Source organism: Hyposmocoma kahamanoa, unplaced genomic scaffold (genome assembly GCF_003589595.1).
Source record: "Hyposmocoma kahamanoa isolate Upper Pololo Valley unplaced genomic scaffold, ASM358959v1 190, whole genome shotgun sequence".
Classification (NCBI taxonomy): domain Eukaryota; kingdom Metazoa; phylum Arthropoda; class Insecta; order Lepidoptera; family Cosmopterigidae; genus Hyposmocoma; species Hyposmocoma kahamanoa.
Genome location: NW_020653718.1, coordinates 165158 through 172405, shown reverse-complemented (window position 1 = coordinate 172405; position 7248 = coordinate 165158).

Below are 7248 nucleotides of genomic sequence, written 5' to 3'. Positions count from 1 at the left end.
GGTTTCATTATAATCCGGTTTTCGGTGTAATGAAAATTCGAACAAACGTTGTTTCGGAAAAAAATAGGTTGCCATCATAAATACCACCACCAATTATACTCGACACGTGTTTCGCCTCTCCACGAGGCATCCTCAGGGGCTGTTGATTGCTCGACACGCGGCTGAAAAAAATTTCTTCACAAGCTCAGCTATTTTCCACGATTTTACGTTCACTAGGTTCGCGGAGTAGCAAATTAATTAATTTCCATTTTTATTTACTGCATGTGGGCTAGATTTTAGAGTTCAGTTTTCTCGTATTTTGGTAAAATTACTTATCTGAACGATTATTCCAGTTACTGGTTTCTTATCATGACTTTTGAACTTTTGGTTAGGTCAACCCATGACCAAGTAGTCTATAAATCCGCTTTGAAATATCGAAAGAAGAATAGAAATTAATAAAATACACGGTGGTAAGAAAAATGAAACAAGTGATAATATTATATTATCGCTATGCTATTACAATAGTGTTGTAAATATATGTCGTTAGAATATTGTGAAAAACAATTAAAATTACATCTTCTTAACTCAAAATGAGATAAACTATTTGTGAGCTAGTAATTTTTTTTTTCTGTAATTTTTACATATATTTGCCTAGTAGGAAATTGTTGAAATGTCTGTAAGATACGTTAACATACATATAAATTTTAAGATTTTTGATTCACGGGAAGTGAGTAATTAATTTTTAATCGATTCTGAAAAAAAATATGTTTGAGTTATTACACTATTGTATTAACAGAACATTATGATTTAAATCAATTTTACACACTCTATATATACAAAGTGACCTTGATCTTCATAAAGCGGCCTTGATTACTGAAGGTCAAAATTTTCCTTTTACTTAATTTAATTGAAGTTCTTTAGTAAGTGGAACACCTGCTGTTCCACATATTTCATATCTAAAATGCAATAACTTCGCTTCCAATATTTGAGAGGTGAAAAGTAATCCGGTACTGTTGGACCGGATCCAATTTGAGAATCATTTGCAGACTCATAACACCGACACGTATTGTATAAAAATTGTATATACCGTCTTATATAGCGGCACAAAAGTAAGAAAATTGTTTATTGATGTCGTTGACCTAAATTTCCAAACTGTTGAATCAAATAATTGATTTTCAATAGAAACTTTAATTTTACGTAAACATTCTTTTGCAACTATCTGTTTTCCAATAGCCTTTATAAACTTTGTAGTTTGTGTAGTTAAAAATAAACTTAGGAAATGAAACTATTTTTCCGGATTTAAATCGCGCATATTTGTTTTTTCAAACAAACCGACGTTTCGGGCCCTTCACAGGTCCCATGGTCACGGTTGACTGAAAAATAAACTTTTAAGTTTTAGTTGTACTATCTGACACTTTTTGTTTCTGTATCTCGATACCTCCAATCATCGAGTATATAATCAGAAATAAAGGCCATCCATCCCCGGCAACTCATCAGGTAAATGAGTCTTATATCACTTTTAAATATCAACTCTCGTTTGCGCTGAAATCATAAATTAGAAAACTGAAATAGTACAGCGCCAATAACTGACCTGTGTGTACGTCTCCGTATATTCCAAAAATATTCTGTATTTATTGTAATAAAGATAATATATGTAACAATGGGGGCTGTTCCATTGGGTGGTGTGGAAAAAAAGCAAAACATCAATTACAAAACAAACGGAATCACATTTCATCGGCAATTAAATATTACTTGTGTCCTTTACCCGCTCACAAAAGATCCTACCAATATACCAAGCCAAAACGGAGAAAATAAAAGTCCTTCAGGGTACCACCTCTAAATAAACAACTGTTTAATAGTTAAAAAGAACCATGTTGCTTAACTTCATACAATTTATTTTTTTAAATATGCTACATGGATCCATGTCACATGTACTAAAGTACTGTAGATCTTTAGCGTTTTCATTACGAAAACTAGAACATGGTTCTCGTTAACTAAATAAAAAAGATAGATAATGTTTTCTATTTATTGCTATATAATATAATAGTTTCCCTATATGATTCTCATTGCTACACATAGCTCACGTTGTTTGTCTCAAATAAGTTACCTATTTATTTCTTCGCACTGTTTTTACAAAAATCTAATTATCTCGAAAGTGACATTTTGTGGGTTGGTTCTAGTTTGCATAACTATGTCCAACTGGTAACTTAAGAGTCTGCAAAAAAGTGAAAGCGTTGAATCGATTACTATGGAAAAAATATACAAACTTACCTCAAAATTTTACAAGAAAACCTCTGTATTCAATCGGTACTTTACATTATTGTACCAATATTTTCTTTTATATCAACTGAATGAAATAGAAAACGTATATTAAACGATGTTTACAAAATATGACTTTAATTTCATTTGTAAAAATATTACTTCTGATATGAAGCCAGTCTCCCTGCCGCTCGTCCTTAGCAAAATGAACCGTAATTGTACGGGAAAAATGTTTAATTCGAGTTGAGGTAGTAGATTTTTGAAAGTAATGAAAGCCTTCAAATTAGACGCTTATAGACGCGCTGCAGTAGCACCACTGTAGCCGCGCCAATACTAATTTTCATACAATATCTAGAAGCGCAGTTGTAATGACACTGTAATGACGCGCGCCACTTTTGCAGTCACAATTAGTGAAATAACATTTTTATAAAAAAGTTCGCGGAATTACACCTATTTGCCAGATCTTGTTGAAATCGGTTACCGGAAAACGTGAAACATTTCCTTCAAATTTGAATGGGACCAATACTTCTTTCCAACAAAACAAGAATCGCCTAAATCGGTTCACGAATGTCGGACTTATCGCGTAACATACAAATAAAAAAATACAGTCGAATTCAAAGTCTCCTAATTTGTTTTTTCAAGTCAGTTAAAAATTACTGAAGGGCAACAGACTACAAGCTTCTACAAGCATCTAATTTGAAGGCGCTCTTACATTTATGAAGAATAATGTCGTAAAGATTATAATAGATATTTGAAGTTAATTTGAAGCTATGAAATAAGATATTGTGTAACAAAGTTTTGAAATATCCATTTTCAAAAAAAAAAAATTTGTTATAAACAAAATTTTGCAAGAAAAGAATTATGATATTTCATATGTTGCAAGTTTGTTAATGTTTTAGCATATAAAAGTTTGTCATTGATATTTTTATTACAATTAAAGGTATATAAAGTACGTTTATATTAAGTAGAAAGAAAAAAACTTACAATAAATTATTTAAAACATAATTACATCATTTTTACCATAGTTTAATTCCATTTGTAAATATAAGGAAAATGAACACATCAGTTATGGTATTGTAAATAAAATGCAATTTTCGTTTATTCTGTTTTTTTTATAATCTATTTATTTATAATTTATACCTATCAACATAAACATATAATGTAGTTAAACGATTAAATAATAACTGTAATTTTACATAAGGAACTTAAAAGACATTTTCAAAGTATACATATTTTAATAGTAACCACTAATCGAGTGTTTGCTATAATTTGACAAATGGCGTGCAATCAGCATCATAATATGCATTCAAAGTAACTATCTAAATCTAAAGTGATTGGCGTTTCATTTTAGATGGAAACTCAAATCGTTTAAAAATAATAGAGATCGCACTTTAAAATCATTACGATAAGGTTCAATTTTATTAAATCAGATATTTTTGGTGCGTCTGCACAAATAAGTTTGATGCTAAATGGTCAAGTATAGTTTTTAACGAAATTGACATAGTAGAAATTGACTGCGGGCCCCAGAACTTTATCATGTAATAAAAAATAACTGTCCAATATTACATTAATGATGACTAGATTAATGTAAGACTACGAATTTTACTGTAAATAAATATAATTATATGGCAATCAACGAAATAAAAATGTTTCTAATAAATCAGTTGTTTGATTTTAAAGTTTTTCGACAACCATTTTCCCATGGTACACGCATAGTATGGTAACTTCCTACAAACGTCGCAACTCGGCTTGTATGCATTTGCTTAATCCAGCGATGCACTAGCGTTGCATATACCTGATCATTCCAACGCGCCTTTCATTATTATGCGTATGCGCATGCGCAGATTGTACACGGCACGCGGCGGCTACAAAAGTCACACTTTTATTTTGTACGGAGTTACCCTACTTGTTTCATTCTACTATGGTACAGGGACCTCTTACTCTAGAAGCACGAAATCCGTAATCCTTTATATTAGTTTTCCCACTATTAATAACTTAGGGAACTACACTCGATGTCCATCAACGAAAAGACGGGCCCGCTCGAAACTATCAAATGGGGTCGTTCGAAACTCGCATTGTCATATATTTTTAGTTCTAGCCCCGATCGAAACTCTAATCCGTATCATCTATAGTGGGATAACGGCCGTAACTACGTATTTCGTGTTTCGAGAGCAGGACCCCAGAGATGTGAGCTAATTGGTAAAATCACGGATCGTGGAACGCCTTAAGAATGACAATAAAAACTACAGATCAGTGCAAACCGACCGACGGCAAGGTAGAGGATGTCAATTTCATTTGAAATAAGGTATGAATTTCAATGCTCTGAGACGTAGGGAGAAATACCCCGCGATGATCCGAGGTCGGTATTAAAACAGCATTGCAATTTATGTCTTTTTACAATTGAAGTAGCATAAAATACGAAGGCTTGTATGGGCCCTTCTAATTCTTGAAGCAATAAAGGTAGGAAACATTATTACGAACTTCTTAGGATTTTCCGTTTGCTACACATTGGAAATGAAACTGTTATTTTGGAACTAAACAGCGTGTTTATTCTTTAGGACTTAAGAAAAGTCGCCGGGTCTATGCAAGAATTCGTGTCGTTTGTATACACGAACTGTATACACTGCCTCGGTGCCGGACAAGAAAAAAATCTTGTCTACCCTTAACTCGACGCGCTCTGCCGCTATTGTATGGGGCGCATTGTCAGTAAACGAACGTTTTGTGCGCGTGGACTGGTGTTGCAATTTACCACTGTTGCACCACTAATTTTATTGCGACTAATAAAGAAATAAATAATTAATAAACCATTAAAAATATTACCTAGTACTTTATTTACTCACCTCAAAGTCATGGCCAATCTGATGTATGGAGGAATACTTTCTCGCATTTTAGAATCCTCATGTCTAATTTTCTTTTCTATAGCATCCAGCAACTTATCAAAAGTGGAAGTGGAAAAAAATTAAAATTTTCATACGAAAATGTTTGATCAACTTTTCCTCGTGTTATCGCAGTGTAAGTTTTTCTATACATTTAATACATCATCAACATATTTCTTCCCACAGTCGGTAGTAAAACGACAGCTACCTAGAAGACTCGTTAATGCACTGACACGTTTACCCTACACACGTCTGCCCGAAAGCATTCGTATCGTGTACATATTCCTCATTTTCTTGTCTGCAACAGACACGACATACTTTCGTGGCTAGGCCGGCAAAGTTCTTGTCGCTACAAGACCATTCTCATCTTTTCTGTGGCAGACACGTTGAATTTCTTAGCGTGTACACGCGCCGTTACAGTTGCCATGGACACGGCTAATTGGGATGGTATTTGTCATCAATCAGGGCGCCAAGTCTGCTAATTTTCTAGAAAGCACGGGTCATTGTAATTCCATTGAGACTCACTGCAGTTATTCAAATTGCAATTATTTTAACTGCCTCTGTGGCCGAACGGTTACCATGCTGGACTCCCACGCAGAGGTACCAGGTTCGATTCCCGGGCCGGGAGAAATAGTTGTGTGGCCTACCTTTATTTCTCTCGTGAGTTTGGGTGTAATTTGTGGTAGTCTATGTGTGTATCCATGGCCCGCGACACAGGGTTTCCCTAGTGCGAGGCTATGTTGAGTGTATGCGTTATTATTATAAATTGGAATCGACTCGTGGTCAACTCCCGACCTCTGTCCTACATCCGTCTTAAAAATATACTGTCAAATAAGTAATACCCACCCTAATCAAAACACAACGTTAAGTATGAAGCTTCATTCGCATCATGCGTCTTCAATAAAAATAATTATGATAATAATATTTATTTTTATATGCATTGGCGGTTGTGTCTCATTACAGAGTTAGTGAAATGGCAGTAATGGCATTCATTTATTCAATCACTACCAATCGATGTTGCCTTTCTAAAACTACTGTGGAAATTACTATGCATATAGTAATTTTTGTCTCGTTTCATCAGCAATTTAGTCTTTAAATTAAAGCCATCGTCATCGAAAGTAAGTCAAATAATGAGTACTACGCCATCGACATACCCGTCGATGTTTTGTCCGAAATAACGTTTGTTAAATTTTCATTACATCGAAAACCGAATTATAACGAAACAGTAATTATTTCAGGATATGTTGAATATTTATCGCAAAGACACGATTAGGTGCGGTTAGGTTAGGTTAAGTTAGGTTGAAAAGTGCTCTGGAGGGTGCGCGAGGACGCGGCGGACGCGCACCCGCTTCGGCGCAGACGTACGGGGAGAAGGCGAAGGCAGTTCGCTGCTCGCCTGATCCCCTAGTGAGGCCAGCGGGCTCTGGACAGGGACTCCGGAGCCTGCATTGCACGGCCTCACTCGTCTGGGGGGCGGGTCAGAGGACAACCGACTCGCCCCTCCGTTGGCGCGGGAGCCCTGGCGCAAGCTAGGGCGGCCGGGCGGCGTCGTGGGGAATGTTCACCGATCCCACGGCGCCGACTCAACCAGCGAGAGGGAAACCCGGGGGGGTTTTAGTGGGGTAAGCCCTCCAGTCTGGAGAGAGAGTCCCCACATAACCTCTGAGTCTCCCTGGGCTCAGGTGTATCCATAAAGATTTCCCCCCCGTCAAAAAAAAAAAGGTTGAAAAGTGCGTGTCGCACACGGCAGTCACAGCACGACAGTGTCGAATGCGTAACGCATTTTCCTCACGGTAATAAAAAAAAGGGTTGGGTTATGTAAGGTTTAAAAGAAAAAAACATTTGCCTCTCAAAATTACTTTCGAGGTTATTTAATTTACGTTATTTCTGAAAATTGCATTTCGGACTACTGATAGGTAGCCATCAACTCGCCATTGAAGTGCAGAATACCAAAAAATTGCAACGGCGAAGCTAAATAGTAGCTCAATGGCTACCTACTGACAAGTACAAAATCCTACCATTGACACTATTAACATACAACTGAGGTGATTTAAAATTACTAGACTTGAGGCCCTGGGTTGCACAAAAGGAGCCTCGCAATGGCGTACTCTGTATGTCCTTTGTTTGTACGTGT